The following is a 19,679-nucleotide window of genomic DNA, read 5'->3' as shown; positions in this document are numbered from 1 at the left end:
GCAATCACAAACTGGGATGGAATGTTTTGAGATAAAATGAAAACTGGAAATGAACGACAGACGAGGTAACTGAAATATTAGTTCTGTAGGGAAGTAAAATATATGCTTTATATGAAGCAATCTTGTAATAAGTAATGTTGGTCTATATCGTTGGTGGATGAATAGTTTTACAAATTATATTTCTTTATTTATCTAATAATATAACAGTTATGTAAAGAAAAGCATGTCGATTAATGTACCACAATATTTAAATTAATGGTTTTCACAAAATAGAAAAATCCACTATATTATTAACAGTTGCTTTTTTGTTATATGTAAATCAGGGGGAAAACAGTATGTTGTTTTTAAATATACTTTCGAGACTATTCTAAAATACGATATCTCACGAAAAAAAAGAATATTACTGTGCTATCGAAAATTAACTCATATTTCTAACAATTTAAATAAGCTGAAGTAAACTGTAAATTATTTACACTATGGTATTACTATGTATAATCTACATCTACAAATATAATGGATTGTTATACTTGTTAATAAATTTAAATACTTTTAATTTATGTTTAATGTTTATGAATAAATATTTCATAAACATTTGTATGATTATGTGTAGACAAATCTTTCAAAACAATAACTAGTGTATATAAACAGAGTACATAGAATTGACATTCAAGAGCAAAGTATACTGGAAAGTGGAAAGTGTATTAACTTGTTCACGTAAAGTGTAATAAAGAAATTGATTTGAGCAACTTACTGAGTATTTCCACTGTGACCAAGTAACAACACTCCTCATAGATATTTCACGATCTAAGATTCTTTCTTAAAAGTTATTTCTCTTTTATCCGAAGTCGTTTTTTGTCAGCACAGGAAGATAATCTATTATTTGCCAAGGTTTGATGAAAGACATTAACTTTAACTAGAATATTTTTGGTATAAGTTTAGTATAGGTTACATTAAAACTTCTCCAACAAACTGTTTCAGGATATTAACAGGTTATTTATAGAGTTCCATGACATTTGCGACTTCCTATATGGGTCTATTTCCGCCTTAGCCCTAAGATATCGACCCTTTTGATTTGTGGGTTGACATAGTTGGTAAAATAAAATTATATAGCAAAGACTATACACAAAAGAAACGGAAAAGATGTTCAGTATTCCTTTTATGTTTGCAGTAAATATTAGATTACATGTTTTGCATTACACTATGTATGGCGATGAGGTTAAAATCAATACTTCTCTCCGTATAATTTAAGACACCTGATTAATTGGCAAAAATTTACTATTATGTCCTCTAAAAGAAATTATGCTGATTATTTGGACATTAATGCACTGAGTGAACGTGACACCAGGAGCAATTGTCTTGTTGAGAATTTCAAAAAAATGTGCCAGCATCTTATTTTTTCAGTGGGTAATGTGGGGGGGGGGGGGTTATTCTACAGCAAATAAGGAAGGTGTCAATTTGAAATCTTTAGAAATTCAAGCTGTTGAGGAGTTACTTGAAGAAAAAAAATATGTTTATTCTCTTTGAAAATGTTTAAATATAATTAATGTTAAATGTCTAGAGAGCAAAAGAATAGAACATTTTAAATTTAGGTGATTTTAGCATTGATGTATTGACCAAGGATAGTTTATGAGCACAAACTAAAGAAAGTAGGTCTCTCTTTAATCTGTGATATGAGAGATTTGTATATATGATATATAATTTCCAAATATATTATATGGTCGAATTTCAAGGGTGAAGGAAGGAAAACTCGGAAACTCCCATTTATCATTTTTTTAACTAATATATACTCCATGGTTGTTTTAGAGTAATGGGTTAGGTAAACTATATTTCTGATCATGATGGCAATTGGTATCTTTTTAGATCTATCTAGAGCCGTAATTACTTTAATAATTCAAAATATTTATGTAAACAGACATACAGTTCAAGCTTATTAGTTATGGAGTCACTCAGGACCCTTGTTTTTTATTTTGATAAATGATAATTTATTTAATAAGTCGAAAAAACAGTTTTACTGCCACCGATGACTTATAAGGTAAATGAGCTAGACTGTCTAGTTATTTATATTATAATAAATGTTTTAAAACAATTAACCAAATAAACAGTAACATTAGCCTTCTTGAAACACTCAACTTGATGTTGAAAGCGCCTCTTAAGTCAACGCGGTGGTTCCAAGCCTCTTGACTTAAGCTTGTCAACAGGTTTCGAAAAGCTTCTGATAACAATAACTGCAAACCCATTTCAGTAATAAAATAAAAATTGATTTTTATTATTTTGTTTGCAATACATTACAAATGGTCGGTTTTTCCTTCACAAATATATTTGTAACACTACAATGAGCATAATAGATAGCCCAAAAAATTGCGTGGCACATTTTTATAATGTCTGAACAATAAAAAAGTAGGCTATCATATTTTAAGTGAGTAAGTTCTATGGTTCAAAATAAATTATTTAATATAAAAGTATACCTTAATTAAATTACATGATATCTTTTAAATACTTAAATCCTGAAAGTCCAAACAATAAAACCTATATTGAAGTAGTAAAGGGTTTAAATAAGTATGCAATATGCAAGCACAAAAGGAGCTCAAAGGTAAAGAATGTGACCTAATATGAATTATTTTATTCGTCTATAACTACGTAAAAAGAGTACAGAAATGACTGTATACATTCAAACATTTATTTATATTTTTAAGGTTAGTTTTACTTATAAACATCAAAATAGTTGAAATATAGATAAACATAGATCACATAGATAAATTTACATGGTTCTATTACATAAAGGGGGTTTTCCGTCTAAAAGACCTATAGTAATTTTTTTTTCAGTTGGGTTCCACCTCCTTACTTTTCTAATCTCTAGAATTTTGGAACCACTAACATAAATAATATATTCATATATCAGATAAAATATACTCAAAACACTTCATGTTTATAAACACATGGTATTTTAAACAATTTTTTTCAGTGTTTTACTTCTAACTTTTTACTATTAATAAGATACATTTACAAGAAAGCATTTATCTACCTTGACATCGTGTTGTTTTAATGAGAAAACTTTCAGCGTATACTTGGCGTTGTTCACACGTATTTAGCACTTGCCTAATTGCTTGTCTTTGCTTTATGTTTGACTTTATCCCACCTAATATGACATTAAGACTGGTATTAAGGTGGAAAATATCAATAGCCAAGCAGTAAGATAATTTTGAGATATAGAAAATGTCTTTTGAAATAAAAATATGAAAACACCTTAGAATTATAAAATACTTTAACATTTAAAAAGAGCCACCCCAGGAAAACTGTAGCCTATTTTATATATTCATTCCTACAATTTGTAAAATTCCAGATTGATAAATAGTCAGACTGTTACTACATTTGGTAAAAATGTGCTAATTGTGTATGGGGTTCATAGATCTAAACACTTTCAACTGGCTCTATTTGTAGTTAAAATTATGAAAGTAATTATTATTATTATTATTATTATTTTCAATTAAATACTTGACAAATTGGGTTTAGTCAGCATTGAAACGTGTTACTCATTTGTGTTTTCTCAAGGAACATATTAAGCTATAAAGATCTTCTAGCAATAAGGTAATTTTCAAAGTTAAAACGCTTTAGTTCATCATATGATATCAAATTTTGGAAATTATCAAACACACAAATTTTATTTTCAAATTTTTGGATTGACCATTCAACAAGTTTAAATATATGTTTAAAGTAGCCACATTATAGTCAGGAGCAATGTATAATCGGTATTTTGACCTATCGAGTACCTAGCTATCGAACAATTGACCTATGTATTTTACTATTATAAATATGACCAGAAAAAAGATTTAACCGTGATAGCAAGTGAACTTATGTAACTAAATTATTTTATGTCTCTAATCACAATAATTGGACCTGATTCAGAATAAAATGTCATAAACCTTAAGGATTACAAATGTTAAGAATTATTTCATGACTTTTTCTATTCAACCAGAGCAGTAAAGCATATCTTCTTGGCTGATTCGAAGTTCCAAATTCTTTATTTCAAAGTCGTCCACACCATTGGTTTTATTCGTCCTTGATTCAAATAAAAGTTGTATGCTTTCATTAATTGCAAAAAGGGGGATTTTGCAACAATTTATTATATCAGATTTATTACAATTCTATGAGTACGGAAATTCTCATTTGGCAAATGTTACGCCAAACAATTCAAGGGTGGATAATATATTAAAAATTAGTTTCGATGCTATGTAAGAGTATGTAAGAGAACTATTTAATGCATATTTTTGAAAAGATCCTTAACTCATTAGCCTGTTTGTACTATTAGTTGTGGAAAGGGCTATTTTAAGTAGAAGTATTATTAATACCTCAATATTTACTCAAAATAAATAACCTAACTTGTTAATATTGAAATTTCCTCAATATAGATGTAAAATATAGACAATCTTTGAAAAAAAAAACTGGTATAAACAAAGTAAGTAACAAATGACGGAGGTATCACAGGGTGGAAGGTAAACATCAAACATGTCTTCCTCCAGTTGATAAACTGTTTTGTTGTGATGTTTGTGACGAGAAGTCAACATCCAGGAATGATGTTCTGGGCGAGAGATTTGTCAAATGCGAGAATCTGTTTATCTGTCTGACCACTGACATGTTTATAAATCACCTCTCTTTAAATTCACTCTTTTTGCTAAGTTTCACGACGTGGCGAATATTGACTCTCTCCTTACAAAGGCTGTTTTAAAATAAGTGTATCACGGATGCTTAGTTAATACTACATTTTGTGAGAACTGCTTGATAAAAAACCTAAATACGCCGTAATAGTTGTTCAAAGTTGGAAATCCAACAAAATAATCATTAGAGAATTATAATCGGCCGATGAAAAAACACGAAGAAATAGATGAAATTACATTTTGAAACTGTAACTGCTTTCACAACCAAACTCAATGTGATATTTATGGAGAAATTTTAATTAAAAAGTCAATGTAAAGGAAGTATACAGCTTTTAACAATCGGACAACCATTTTGTTTTGTTTTCAGCAGTTGTGTAACTTGTACGTTTGATAAGTGTAAGACTACCAATCATACTATTGCTTAACCTTTGTTAATTGATGCCTAAGTTATAAAAAGTAAAATAGGCAATTAATTATGTATTGTACTAACATCTTGTGGCTAGGCTACGTTTGTTGTTCCTTTTCAACCATGGATCGACGGTTTTTACAACTGATTAGTTGGCATTGTTGGTCCATTTATTCGTAAGTGAGAATAAACAGTAATATCCATATACCTCAAATACCATTGTGAGTGACCCTTATCCCTATCTGGTTTACAAGCTGGCCTGAAGCTTCAAGACTCTTGATTATTGTATGGCTTTAAAAGTTCGTGTATAACAACATAGGTATTTACGTAATACCTATGTGAATCGGATTTTTAATTTAAAGAGTTCTTTAGTTTACCTACAAAATTAGCGTTTACCCAGTGTTCCGTAAGGAAACAGCCAAACTCAGGGAAAAGTTCTATGGGTTGAATAAAACAAATCAAGAAACCCTTTTGAAGCTCGTATTTGTTAACCATATATATATATCCACCATTTTGTATTTTTTTACATAAATATTTTAATCTTTTAAATTTTTTATGAACTTGAAGAGTCCTATGGCATAAAAAATTAACGAAACCTAATCCAGCATTTCAAAATGTCTACCATTATTTTTGTCATTTAAATAAGAAAAATGGCAGATTTTATCAGAGTATTTAAAAAAAACCTCTTACTTGTAACAAATAGCTGAAATATCATGATTCTTAATTGCAAATAAATTGCAGCTAGACTATCTTAGCCTTATTTTACTGCATTTGACACTTGTGATATTTCTGCTACTTGTCATTCGATATTTATGAACTTAAATTGTTTGATACGAAAACTTAGATGCTTGATAAAAGTGTTCTCATAACTATTTCATCAAATCATCGATTTAGTGTTTAATAACATAGGTATTTTTACATTAATAGGCCTATATACAAATAAAAAAGTGTAAGTACAAAATAAAAATATTAAATATATTGTTAATTTTTTCATAATATTGCCAAATGACTAAATCATTATACACAAAAGAACTAATCACACACTTTTTAAAAAAGTTCTATGTTTCGTCATTAGCCTTCTTCAGGAACAAACAAACAATAGCAAATGGAAGGGTTTACCACTCTGTAAGACTAGATTACTTACGTCAATAGCTCATTGAATTTCATTTCATGTTTCAGTACATGTTTCGACACATTGTCATCTTCAGCTGAGTACTAGTGAAGTTTTTATTCACCATATGGTTTCGTCAATGTTCAATTAAATAAACACGTAACACGTAACACAAATACGACACGACACGGCACGAAACAATCTTACAGACTCAGTCTGTCCCCGACCCGCGGCGTGACCGTGTGTTTTGTTCGAGCAGGCCTGCATGTCTAAAGCTTTACGTGTTGTAAATGTATATGTTCCGTGTCGTGTCGTATTTGTGTTACGTGTTACGTGTTTATTTAATTGAACATTGACGAAACCATATGGTGAATAAAAACTTCACTAGTACTCAGCTGAAGATGACAATGTGTCGAAACATGTACTGAAACATGAAATGAAATTCAATGAGCTATTGACGTAAGTAATCTAGTCTTACAATAATATCTACAGCTCAGGGGCTTAACAATGAATTTAAATTACCACTCTGTATCAGATGGTTTTAGCAAAACTCCAAAATACGTATGATTAAAAAAAAATTAAAATATATTTTATAATTTTATTTTTTTACAATTTTAATTTTCTTATATGGTTAACCAAGCGATTTTGGAAAAATCATTTTAGATTTTGTTTTTGTTTTGACCCATAGATAACCACTTCTCGGTATTTGACTGTTTACTTACGGGACACCCAGTATAGTTGTAATTTTGGTCTATTGGTTTTGTATCAGATGAAAATTACGAGAAAAATATAAGGGACTTGTTAATGGTATGATGTATAATATTTAATAAAATTAACAACTTGAACTTTTTGGTAGACTACACAGACTTAAATATAAATAGTAAATTTACGCAGTTTATTTTTAATATACAAATGGCAACCAATTTTAACATTTTTTCACCCGCAAACTCTGCAAATTATATATCTCCTTTGGCATATTTAAATTCTATTAAATTATTTTTGTCACTGCACAAAGTGTACGGATTGCTGGGAAATCCGATTTAATATATAATACGTGAAAAAAGCTCATAAAGTATAAAGACCTGAAACATATTTGTTAAATAAATAATGTTTGATAGTAAACTTATCGGTTTGTCTAAAGCTGGTTTCCCACTATGAAGTAGCACAGGTAAGCCTAAGTACAAACCATTATGGTAGAGTTTTACAGCAGAGGCATGTGTGTGTCTTGTAGGATGATGTAAAATCAGAAACTGAGTACTTAAGATCCTCAGCAAAACACGAGTGAGTGGTGCATCCCTTTACAAACACTTGCTGAGGGTTGTTTTCATCCAATGCTTCTTCAGGAAATACTTTTTATTGAAGAAAATGTGGATTTTCCGATACGCACGTGGTGGTGCAAAAGTCATTATTTTCATCCCAGTAGAATCAGCTAAATAATCTCACTTGATATGTACATTTTAAGGCTAAAAACATTCTCCTTGGTTTTACTAAAGGAAAGATACCAGACTAAAATGCATTTATCAGCATAAAAATCTTTGGTTACATCATCTGTGTATTATACAGTATTTTGAGTTACGTTGTGTTCTGTTGTATATCTCTTTACAATCAACATAAAGCCATTAAAACCGGTTGAAACGTAAAAATGTTAATAATTTTATTTCAAATTTACTACTTAGTTGGTGGGGAAACGTCTTTACCCCTAGATATAAATAGACATTCAAATCCCATGTTAAAGCTGTAACTAGGCCCCTACTGTTATAATAAAAAATAAAGATGTTTTATTAGAAACATATACTTTTATATGAAACATTACGTATCGAATAGGCTACACATTTTAAACATTTCTACTACCTAACTAAGCAACGTTACACACTATTTTAATAATTATAATTTGTAATGGATGTAAAACTCCTAGAATGACCACGGTAACAATCGCAAATTAATTTTAGCCATTGCAGTATTCTACCTTGGAATGCGTTTTTGTTAAGCTTCACGCAGTTTGCCCAATTTCAATAAGTGAATAACTATCCAATCTCGTAACACATTTAAAATGTAAACAATATTTTAAATGTCTTTTGTAGTAAATTTAATTTGGTATATACAATTTTAATGAATTAGTGATGGATGAAACTGAACGGTTCTTTTGTGTTTTACATGAGTTGCAAAGATTCAAAGTCTAGGAATAAAATTAAAATTATAATCTAATTAATATTAAACATGAAAACTTAGATTGTGTTTGGAATTGAGAAGTACATGTTGGATAAACAAAATAAACTACACTCAAGTTGATTGTAAGTTTTTCTAAATTAATTTTGAAAATTGTATTTAACAATCTAACAATTGATTGTGAATGCATACATGTCAAGAAGCAAGGAAAACATGTTGATATACAACCTAAAGCATCCGTCACAGTGACAACATTCAAGAATGATGTTTTGAAAACAGATCAATCAATTACGGAATATGTTTTAACAACAACGTTATAAATTTGTAAACACAGGTCTGACTAAAATTTTAACATATCCTTAATATATTTTATATCTATAGAGATATTCTTTGGAATTCGGTATTTAAAGGGACAAATGTTTTAATTTAATCCACTTGTCTGCTTTCATGTAAAAGAATTAAAAGCAGTCAATACTAGGTAAAACAAACTTCTAAATACAGGTGTAAACTGTAAAGCAAACTGTATATTCACATTTCTGTAGATAAAAAAGACATTTTTGCACACTTACTTGCAAGTAAGTAAATCACTCATTTAGTTTTCAAAACAGTGCATTGACTAAACCATTTTATTATGTATGCGTATTTTACTGTATAAATTTGAACCATAATATCAAATGGTACTTTATTTATTTGTTGAATAAAGATTTTGCTCCATTCTTCAACCGTTTCCCTAAAATGTATGTAAACAATAAACAAACCGTAATGTTTCCAAACAAACTCCTACAAGTCGAAACCACTTTACTCATCTTCACAAATATATTTTTTTTTAGAAATCGTATAAACCATATTTTATGATATATGATTACAACTGTGCAAAGAATTAAAGAATCATAAAGGTATAAGGCAACAAGGGTAAAGCTATTTATCGATAAGAAACTAAGTTTCTTCAGAAGTAACTTGTTAAGTTGCAAGAGCCAATAGTAGATTTTTAAGTGTGTCAAAGTAGTAAACATGAAATTGCTTGTACCAATGACCTAGAAATAATTCAATATTGTCAGTTACCAACAGATATCATCAAGTTCTACTAAACACGCTCTACTTCCTTAATGTAACTTGCAGTGCAAGTAGAATATGTTAACCAAAGTTAATATTTTGAAACTTCATTGAAGATTTCGTGGTGATTCAACGGAGTTTGGAACTTTAATATCTAGGAACTCTTTTACTAAAACCAAATAAATATAAAATGTTGCATAATAACAGAAATACAGGTATTACATAATTTTAAAACCAACCTATTAAACGATTTAATGAATAAAGGGATTAAGCTAAAAAAATGCGTTATCCCTAACGGTAAGTGATATGTTTTTGTAGGTTATAAAACAAATAGCTCAAAATATCCATAGAATCTAAAATGCACGGGTCCTTTTTTTAAGAGGTTGGCGGCCTTGCATTTGTCCGTCCACATAGACTAACCGCCCGTGCGTGGAACGTTTACAGCAAAGCAAAGTGAGCCGGTACAGTACAAAGGTGAACTGTACTGAAAAATGTTAGTGGCAGTGACCAGGATCCGAACCACGACATCGCTGCCTTGGGCCCGAAGTCCGCGACGCTACTGACTGAGCCACCTTCCTTACTTTTTTCTTAAGGGGCTTAAAAAAATCCTTTTATTCTCGACGTAAAATAAATATACTATCTCATGGTTAAAAGCTCTAATAAGAATGCATTTTGATGTGAAAGACAATATACAGTAATAAATACAGCTAAACAATTAAAATATTTGTTTTTGGTAAGTTTATAAATGGAGAATAAGTATATAATTATAGACATATACATTTGTCAGGAAAGTTAAGGAGAGGAAAATTTACAATTCCTTTGCTCTATGAGGTAGTGAAATCAAACAATGTTTTAGAAGGAAATTATACTAGTTCCGATTTTAAGGTTTTAAAATGTTTGAAGGTATTTTAAGGTTTTAAATAATGAGTTAGTATTTAACATAGTTTATCATTTAGATTTATAAGCTCGAATTATGTACTTATATACTATTGTTGCAGAAACTGGAATTTATATTATAAACTTTTGCTGAGTTCCAGCTCAAGGAAATGGCCTAGCGTCCGTCACGTAACATCTATAAAGCCCTTTCCTTCCTTTCCAATATCCGAAAGCTACATGTCATCTAGATTAGTTGGACAAAACAACGGAACACATTCTTCTGTAAATTATTTGCTTTCAGTTACTATAGAGTAACTGAAAGCAAATAATACATACAAATAATACAACTCACAAATAATCATATAATAAAGTTATTTAACAAAATTATACGTTTATATTTTTGTGGTTACGATTAGTTTTAATTGCTTTTTTGTTAGGTGACAGTATTAGTCTTCGATTTAACTCAAAACATCTTTTATTTGGTACAGAACATTCAAATTTCTTCAGAGTCAAGTAGAAAAGGTGAAAAATACGAATATTTTCAGCTTTCTTTGTCCTCAAACCATAACCTAGTCTGGCCGATGATTTTCCCACTAATAATCGTCATAATTATTTCTTCTATAGAAGAATAAACATATTATAGAAGAAACCATTATGACGATTATAAGTGGGAAAATCATCGGCCTGACTAATTTATGGTTTAAGGACAAAGAAAGCTGAAAATATTCGTATTTTTCACCTTTTCTACTTGACTCTGAAGAAATTTGAACGTTCTGTACCAAATACAAGGTGTTTTGAGTTAAATCGAAGACTAGAACTGTCACCTAACAAAAAAGCTATTAAAACTAATCGTAACCACAAAAATATAAACGGAAAGACAGTAAACGTCTAATTTTGTTAAATAACTTTATTATATGATTATTTTTGAGTTGTAAGGTTGTTTAGATTGAGATAGTTCCTTTGTATCATAAAAAATATTTTTAGATAGTGGATTTTTTGATATCATTAACTGTCCAGAAGAAAACGAGTATTTTTTTACTATTTATTATATTAACACAGGCAAAATTATTGCGGTAAAAACCTTTGAAACAAGCCTATCCATTAAAAGGACATGAAATAAAACATGTACTGTAGTGTAGTGTACTAACATGTGTGTAACATGAGTGTTGTAGTGTAGTTGTAGTTAGTTAATAAATAAAGTATTCTTATACAAAAACATAAATTCGGTAGACAGTTATATCACATGAATTTACCTAGAATTTTTAAAATAATATTATATTATTTAAAGGGTCATCTTTGTGTTAGTTAATTGTTTGCAGTATGTTAAAAATCATACCATCCAATGAATTTACTATTTCAATATATAATGGTAAATGTAAAATTTTCCAAATAATTGGTTAAATATAACCAACACAAAACTACATAAAACTACAAAAACTAACAAACTACAAAACTACACAAAGGTCTACATTGTCATTTTCCAATGTATTGATTTGTGTGTCACATGTAAGGTATATCATGCAATATCATCACATGCAAAATTAATTTGATTAGTGTACTTAAACAATCAATAGTTAATAAGTTTTATTTTCAATCATATTTTTAATTATTTACCATTATTATTATTATTTACTGTCAGAAAACGATAAAATATGAAAATGTTATATACTTTTGTTATGAGTTAGTGCATATCATTTCTATAAGTTTAAATAAAAGTATAATATTGATGTAAAAAATAGAAAATCGTTTTTAGTACAGGTCAACAGTTTGATAAACCAAAAAAAGACAGGTGGTCAACTTACACAGCTGTGCGCCAAGTAACACAACCTGGCTGGGATTGGCTTACGTGTCGTTTGTAACACATTGAGGGGTGTTTAAAGTTTTTTTTTAGTATATCGATAATTGTGTCAGTTAATATAATAAGTAATCAGAAAAATCCTTGATGGTTCTTAGTGATCACAGGTGCCGCTTAGTTTTCTGGTGGTTTAGCATTAATAATATGCCAAATCGATTTCTACACAGTTTATTACATTTGCCCTGACATATTTGGTATGGATTCGTTTGAACTACTTTTTGAGTTTCCTATACCAATGACATATAAATTACAAATCTGTAGTGTGTTGTCAAGAACAAATGGTTCTAGTAAAACATTTCTTTTTTACACACTCTATAGATCATACTTATTAAAATACTTTTATATTAGTTACTATCTTTACCTATACAACTTCAGTATCCAATAGTCAATTATACTATTCTAAAATACTCGTACATTAGTATTTGTTAAACAATAATAAATGTCCTTATTCCTTGATTGTGTTTTAGGCATTGAAATATATTTTATTACAGTGCTATAATCCCAACAGTAGTTTTATAAATAAGAAATGTTCTAAGTACTTCTCGGATAAATTAAAGAGAAAAATAATTCTTATATCAATTCATCAACAACGGAATTTAGTTAATAAAACTATTAGTTAATAAATTGAAGAAGTGAGCACTCACCTCTAGAAAGCACTTACTACTACTTATTTACTTACTACCCTTGAGTAACAAAAGTTCCAGACAAGTTCCAACAACTAACAGTGATGACATTTCTGGGCAGATGTAATAAACTCTCTCCTCAACTGTAGTTTGCTAAGTACTCCAGACTTATTTGTTAGGACATAAAATACTATTCTTTGCTAGTATGATAAATTGGGTTGAAACCATACAAAGCTTATATGACTAGTTTCCTCAAACTATATCAAATGTTTCATTGTTTTTTAAGAACTAATCTTAAAAAATGCTGACCGTCTTCAAAATTACCTAAGAGAAGCAGTTGTAAGATTACCATTAAAGGGTGGATTGGGTTGATAGTGTATTTCTCTTTATTCACTACCATTTTTAGCGCTATTCACTGTTTGCATCCAAGATATCCAGTTAAAGCACCGGTAATTTACAAATTAACTATGTTTTAAAGTAATAAATCATGTCTGATTAAAAAATGTGGAACTATTTATAAAAACATTCAGAATAATGTTTAACAACCCTTAATTAAATATATTTTAATCGTTTAGTCATGTTAATGTTAGATTTAAAATTGAACACCCCATTTTGGGCGAACTTCTCACATAGAGAATAGGATATTCTCATTGTAAGACCTAGACCCGGGACGGATTTACTTTTTCGTTTTAGTTCCTAGTCATAGTGGGGTGTTTTCTACTAGACAGTCCTATAGAAACAATACCGTGTTAACTGGTTTGATGCACAAAATAAACCATCCGTCTTGTTCGAATATGATTAAAGGTGCTCTAGTGCAAATATAGTTTAGCAATTTCTTGTTACAGATTATGTATACAACAAATGTTTGCCAACGTTAATACATCATTGAACCATATAATGACTGATTTGAGGCAAAGTGCACATCTCACACATTTTTTAAGCTTCATACACATCATTTGTGTTCTGGTAATCATTGCAATTTTCTGTTGCAGATTCTTAGACGATTATAATTCGTCATTGCTGGTGAGTGCTAAAGTTTTTCAGTCTTTAAATAGATTAGTAAGTCATCAGTGTTTTAAATATTTTCTGTTATGCATTTTTATATACTATAATTTGATATTTTAAAGATATTAACAGATACCCATAACACATAACCACCTAACAAAGTGGGGCTATGCATACCTAACTACTATGCAACCCGTCAGGATGCTTTAAGTATTTGTACCTTGTTTTATTCAGTTTGAAATTTCAACTGTGAAATTAAAATATACATTGATGATTTAAAACTGGGTAAAAATATTTCAAATGATCTACCGTACCTATTAGTTCCCGCTTCTACAGATATAAAGATTATATTTAGAATATTTTAGCCAAGAAGTAGTCACGTATTGCAAACCGAATATGAGGTTGATTAATTTTATTTGTGAAAATGTTTCTTGATGCTCAACTTAATCAGATACACCAAAGTTTCCCTATGTTTTGCCTGCTTTTACCAATCACAAAATAAATGCAAACTAATCATATAAAACTAGTAATAATTTTAAGATTGTGTATTTTATAAAATGTTCAAATCATATTTTGTGTACAAACCTGTTATTAAACCTATTTCATTGTGGTATACAATCAACAGTTCCTACCCAATCCATCAATGTACTCTTGATGTATCATGTACTCGGAGTGTTTTCATGTTGTAATCGCAATTGAGAAATCGTGTCCTTTAAAGTTGTTTTGTGTCTGGGCTTTACCTGATTTCATTTCGTTTTAATCGTCTTCCTCTGTTTAAGCTACTTTTTATGTTAATGTTTTATGTCTATGTTTTATCTTAATAAATAACGAGGTGTTAGCCCGTCCTACGTACGGGAATTTAGTGGTCAGTTTAAACCGTGTACAATTCAGATCAGCTAGTTTATACATATAAAGACAAAGTTTCTTGCAGTTTTAATGTGAAAAATCATCTTGTAAACAAATGTTGTGTGACCAAATATGTTTTTATTCCATCATAGGCCTATACGATATGCATTTTAAATGCGATAATTTTACAATAAAACAGCAATTCTGCAATGTTTACGATGTGAAAAGCGTTGAAGTGAGATTTGCAGCCGATTCACACAGACGCACACTGATTATAAGTAGCCTACAGTAGAGAGAGTAATAGTAAATTGAGAAGTGTATAGACCTAGTCAACGATAACACCTTCCATAGCATACCTGCCTCTTCCATAATTATTATCACTACAATACAACTACTATACACAATTTCCAGTAGATCTGAATAGAAATGGCCAAAAATAAAACGATAATGTCCAATAAAATTCACATTACACATAAATCGTTACACCTATCCTTTTATATCAATTGCACTGCATTAATTGCTAAATAAATAAGTGTAAACAAAGAAAAGTAAAAACAATAACAGTTTGTTTTGAATCAGCTGCTTGGTTCAAATAACATTCATTTGGAAAAAAAGAACTGGTCACATGTAACAGGAATATAAAAAGTAAACACTCTAGTAAAGCTAATGACTTAATTGTCAATGTTTATTATCCATACCGTTATCAGTTCTATCCTTCATAATTACCCACCCTCATTGAATAAATGTACATCGTAATTTCCCATATTAGTTAATTTAAACTACTGTACAATATATTCATAGTTGAAATAAAAGTGATATTTTCACGTTTGGGGATCGCTGATATAGGCACCCCCAAACGTAACCACAACTGAACACGATTTCATAAAAGGATGGTTTGTCTAATTGCAGTATCCTAGGTCAATGATGACGTTGTGTTCAATCTATGTCATCCACCTGTTTATCTTTGTATAAAACCCGGCTGAGGTTGTGGTGGTATTTTAAAATCGTGATTCCTGATTATTCTTGATCTTATTTTTATGACATCAATATTTCCGGGCCTTATCCAAACAAAGTTAAAACAGACAAACATTAATTGTAAACAAAAAGCTACCATGAAGAATTAAAACATGTAAACATTTTTATTTTTCTATTCTTTCCTTGAAAAGTGGAGCAGTAAAATAATTTGCATTCATCCTTTTTAATTAAGACTCGTGTACAGAGCCTCGATTTGTACTGTGGTTTAATTAATTTTGGTCTAAGTTATTTTAAACTGTGGTCTAATTATCTCTAATAATCGTACTTATTTCCTATAATCAATGACAAAATAAGAGTAAATAAAATATCCTCATAGTTCCATAGTTTATATTTAACCAGCTGTTAGTTAAAACAAATTATATTGCTCTAAAACAAATCGAAGATTACAAAGATTGCTTTAAAAAATAATTTGAACATCCTAGTATTTTACTATGTATAATTTAATTAATCTGTCATCCTCTTACAGAAGAATTGAGCGTATCAATGATTAGCATTTCACATAGTATAAATAAGTCAACCCTAAGTATGTCTTTACATTTTTATCCAAATGCTGAATTTGTGACACAAAAGCTGTATGTTTACAGCTGTTATGATAAGCAAATTATTTTATGCCAAAAGCTAATTTAGAATCTTAGCGTCGGCTGCTAGACTTTTTAAAAATTAAAACTTAATTTCTAAAAAACTGGGACCCTAAACTAAAATTATGGCTTCGACATTCCCTAGTTCTCAAAATTATCTTTCTTGCAACACAAAAATCATGAAAATCCGTCGAGTGGTTGATTCAAAATCGTGAAATAAAAAAACACTGTTTCGTTTTAATATTATAGATAGTGTGATTTGCCGTAAGTAATTAGGTCTTCAAAACTATTGCATTAAAGGAATGCTGGGTCATACAGTTAGTATACACTTGCATACATAAATAAGATCTTGGCAATGAAAATTTGGAACTTTTTTTTTTATAATTCTTCTCTTGGGAAATCTATACTCCCTCTATAATAATAGCATAAGCGTGCTAAATGTTATCCGCTAGTCTTACATTGTGATTTAAATACTTTTCCCATCCCACACAAAATGGTCCCCAGGGTAGTTCTTTTAAACCACTTATTTTTTGTTTTTATAATACATTTTTGTGCAAAGATGGATTAGTGACAAATATAGAGTCACTAGGCTTACATTGAAAGTTTAAATATTCTATTTAAAATGTACCACCTTCATATTAAGTTCATAAAATAAGTACAGGAATTCTGCTGTAACCGCCGGTTATTTCTCTATTGTTGATAGCTGGAGAAATAAAATACAACAGTTGGACAATGGTATCTCGGTGGTTTGGTAAACCTTTGTTTATTGAAAAATAACTAACAACTCCATTTAGGTAAAAGATGTCTGTTTTTCCGTACGACGAATATTATGGAAGTAGCCTAGCTGTTACTATAACTAAATGTATGCCGTAGTTATTAACTAACATGACTTACATGTGTATAGATTCAGTTGTGTTTTAGTAGAATTTATATTTAACATAAACATGTCGTAATTTTAAATTGAGAAATTGGTATTAAATAGAGTAAGTGTATTACATTATTACTATGTTAGATCTTCAATAGTTAATTAAAGCTGTTTATGCCAAGAAAAAAATGGTAATTTCTTTACAGGTTTCTTTACAATATCGATTTAATTGTCGATGGCCAAAATATTTATAACTATATGTTTAAAGAACTTAAATTCTGTATTTACATTAGATCATAAATAAACGTTTCCAAATGTAAATGTTTTCTAATTGCACATAATTATTTATCAAAATTTAAATCTAGCACATCTGACCTGTCCCATTATTTTAAAAATCGGACTCACGTTGTCGGCAGAGGATGTAATTATAGTATAATACGTAAACCATAATCTACATACTGTCAGGAGAATACACCTGCCTGTGTGTAACGTTGACATGTATGAGACACAAATCCTGTGTATTGTGATGACATCATGTTAATGACTTGGATGCTTTCAAAGCCATCCAAAGATATTTAAATATGATTGAGAATAAATTGGTCTATTCTATATGAAACAAAAGCTATAAAGATTTACAGCCACCTTCGTGTTCCTTTATAGATTGGGTTGACATTTGTGTTACATTTTTTAAATTAATTAATAATATTTTCAGTTTTAATAATAGGATTTACTTGAGATAACCTAAATGTCGATTACCACCCAGGGTACCTTATCATGATGCATTCTGTGGTCATAATATATTTGTAGTTTGGATCAGGACTGACCCTTGATTACATTCATGCTTTGATGTACGTGTACTCAAGAATTGAAATTATTAAAGATTAATAACTGCATTTTATTTTCCTACTCAATCAAAGGAGCTTTTGTTTAGTAATAGTTTAATTTAAATTCATTTTTCCTAAAAAATCTAATTTAGATTTTTTATGTCAATACTTTACCATATTTTTAATATTCAATTTTTTACCTGTCAAATAGTTATTTGTTTTATAACAGACCCTGGTAATGTCTTCGGTCATCAAATATGTCCTAGATATAGGTTTAAATTAATTTTTAAGCCATCAGCCCAAGAAAGGACAACCTTCTGAAATCTCTATGAACAACAGGTGGGCAAAGTCGTAAACATTATTACAGACATTCCGTCGCATCTGTGCAGCTTGTAATTCTGTCCTGTGGCGTTTTAGGCTTATATGTCTGTCTCAAAAACCAAGTATTTATGATGTTAAATACTAAGTGATATTCTTGTAAGAAGGGTTTACAATCATTTTCCTATAAAAGAGCATAAAGCTACGTAGATTTAAAATCTCCAAATAAATCATGTATTACAAACTTTCTGTTCCTAATATTTGCCTGTTCTTTGTAACATATTTGATTTACTTTTACCGTTCTATTTCAACTCCTAGTACTAAATAGTGTAACATGAAGATGTTGAAATACATCAGATATCCAATGCTACAATGTCAACTACCTGGGTAAAAATGTCACAATCAGGATATTTATGAAAGGGGTAAATTGGTGAGAAAATGGACATCCGGCCCCAGCAGCTTCCGGTCGGCCATCTTTGATTGAGAATAAATCAATTTTTCAAGTTCATCTCTTACAATCAAACATTTTGTTGGATGTTTTGGGCGTTTCCTAATTGGTAATAACACTTCGTTTAAAGATACAGTATATATTTTTTGAGAATACCATGTTAATGTGATTTACATTGAATTTGGTGAAATTGACGGATTAGCATAATTGTGTGTGGTGTATTAACAAATTAACATCAATTGAGTCAATTAACAGCACGTGTATTGATGAGTGATAAGCCCACGTGAATGTCAATCATCGCTAAAAATAGTTTAGATATGGCTTAATCGGGGAATCCGTATGCATATTTTTGAAAAGTGTGTTTTTGTAAATTTAGGGTAAAATACTATCAAAAGCCTCACCGGGGACTATAAAAGGCTGTAACGTAAAATGTATAGAATATAATCCTAATGAATAATCATAAATCAGATTGGAAATCTTACCACAGGTTGGAAAAAAGTCACCACTAAAATATAACTGTCGTCTATATTATTAAACTTTATGTATTACTATATCTTTCGTATTAAAATGTCTCATATCGTACAATAATAAATCAGTAAAACTATCAGTATGTACAGTTTTATTAAATTTTTCATTAAATGTTATTTTAGATTTATTTTTACATTTACATTAATGTGAGGTTTTTACAGTTTAATAAACATCTTCCAAGCATGTTAAAACTTTTTTTAACTAAAATAATTAAATTTATAAACATTCACAACTATATTTATTAACCCCTCGATTCACCAGTTGGTTCTGATGATGATTGGAGTGACCAATTAAAATCGATCACCACTTTAATCATCATCTTTAAAATGTATTTTCCGTCTTTTTAAAACCGTATAAGTCCACATATATGTTTAAAATTTTATTAGACTTATTTAAATTTACTTTCACATAATGTGAATTATTATAACCGACAATATAAATATTAAACTCAATAGTTTGTTTTATACAGAAAATACACTGGGATGTGTTA

At 29.7% G+C, this 19,679-nt stretch overlaps 1 protein-coding gene across 1 annotated transcript in view; it reads left to right on the top strand.

Moving 5' to 3' along the window:
* The window catches only part of LOC129003315 (uncharacterized), a 298,914-nt gene that overhangs the window by 56,095 nt on the left and 223,140 nt on the right, over nt 1-19,679 (top strand). Inside the window, exon 4 of the mRNA XM_054431607.1 lies at nt 13,735-13,765. The gene's annotated coding sequence lies outside the window, so the exon portion shown is untranslated. The remainder of the gene's footprint in view (nt 1-13,734; nt 13,766-19,679) is intronic.

Source organism: Macrosteles quadrilineatus, unplaced genomic scaffold (assembly GCF_028750875.1).
Source record: "Macrosteles quadrilineatus isolate MER2022 unplaced genomic scaffold, UCM_ALF_1.0 Scaffold_9__3_contigs__length_116548681, whole genome shotgun sequence".
Classification (NCBI taxonomy): Eukaryota; Metazoa; Arthropoda; class Insecta; order Hemiptera; family Cicadellidae; genus Macrosteles; species Macrosteles quadrilineatus.
The sequence above is the reverse complement of the archived record's forward strand: the minus strand, read 5'-3'. Positions and strand labels throughout refer to the sequence as shown.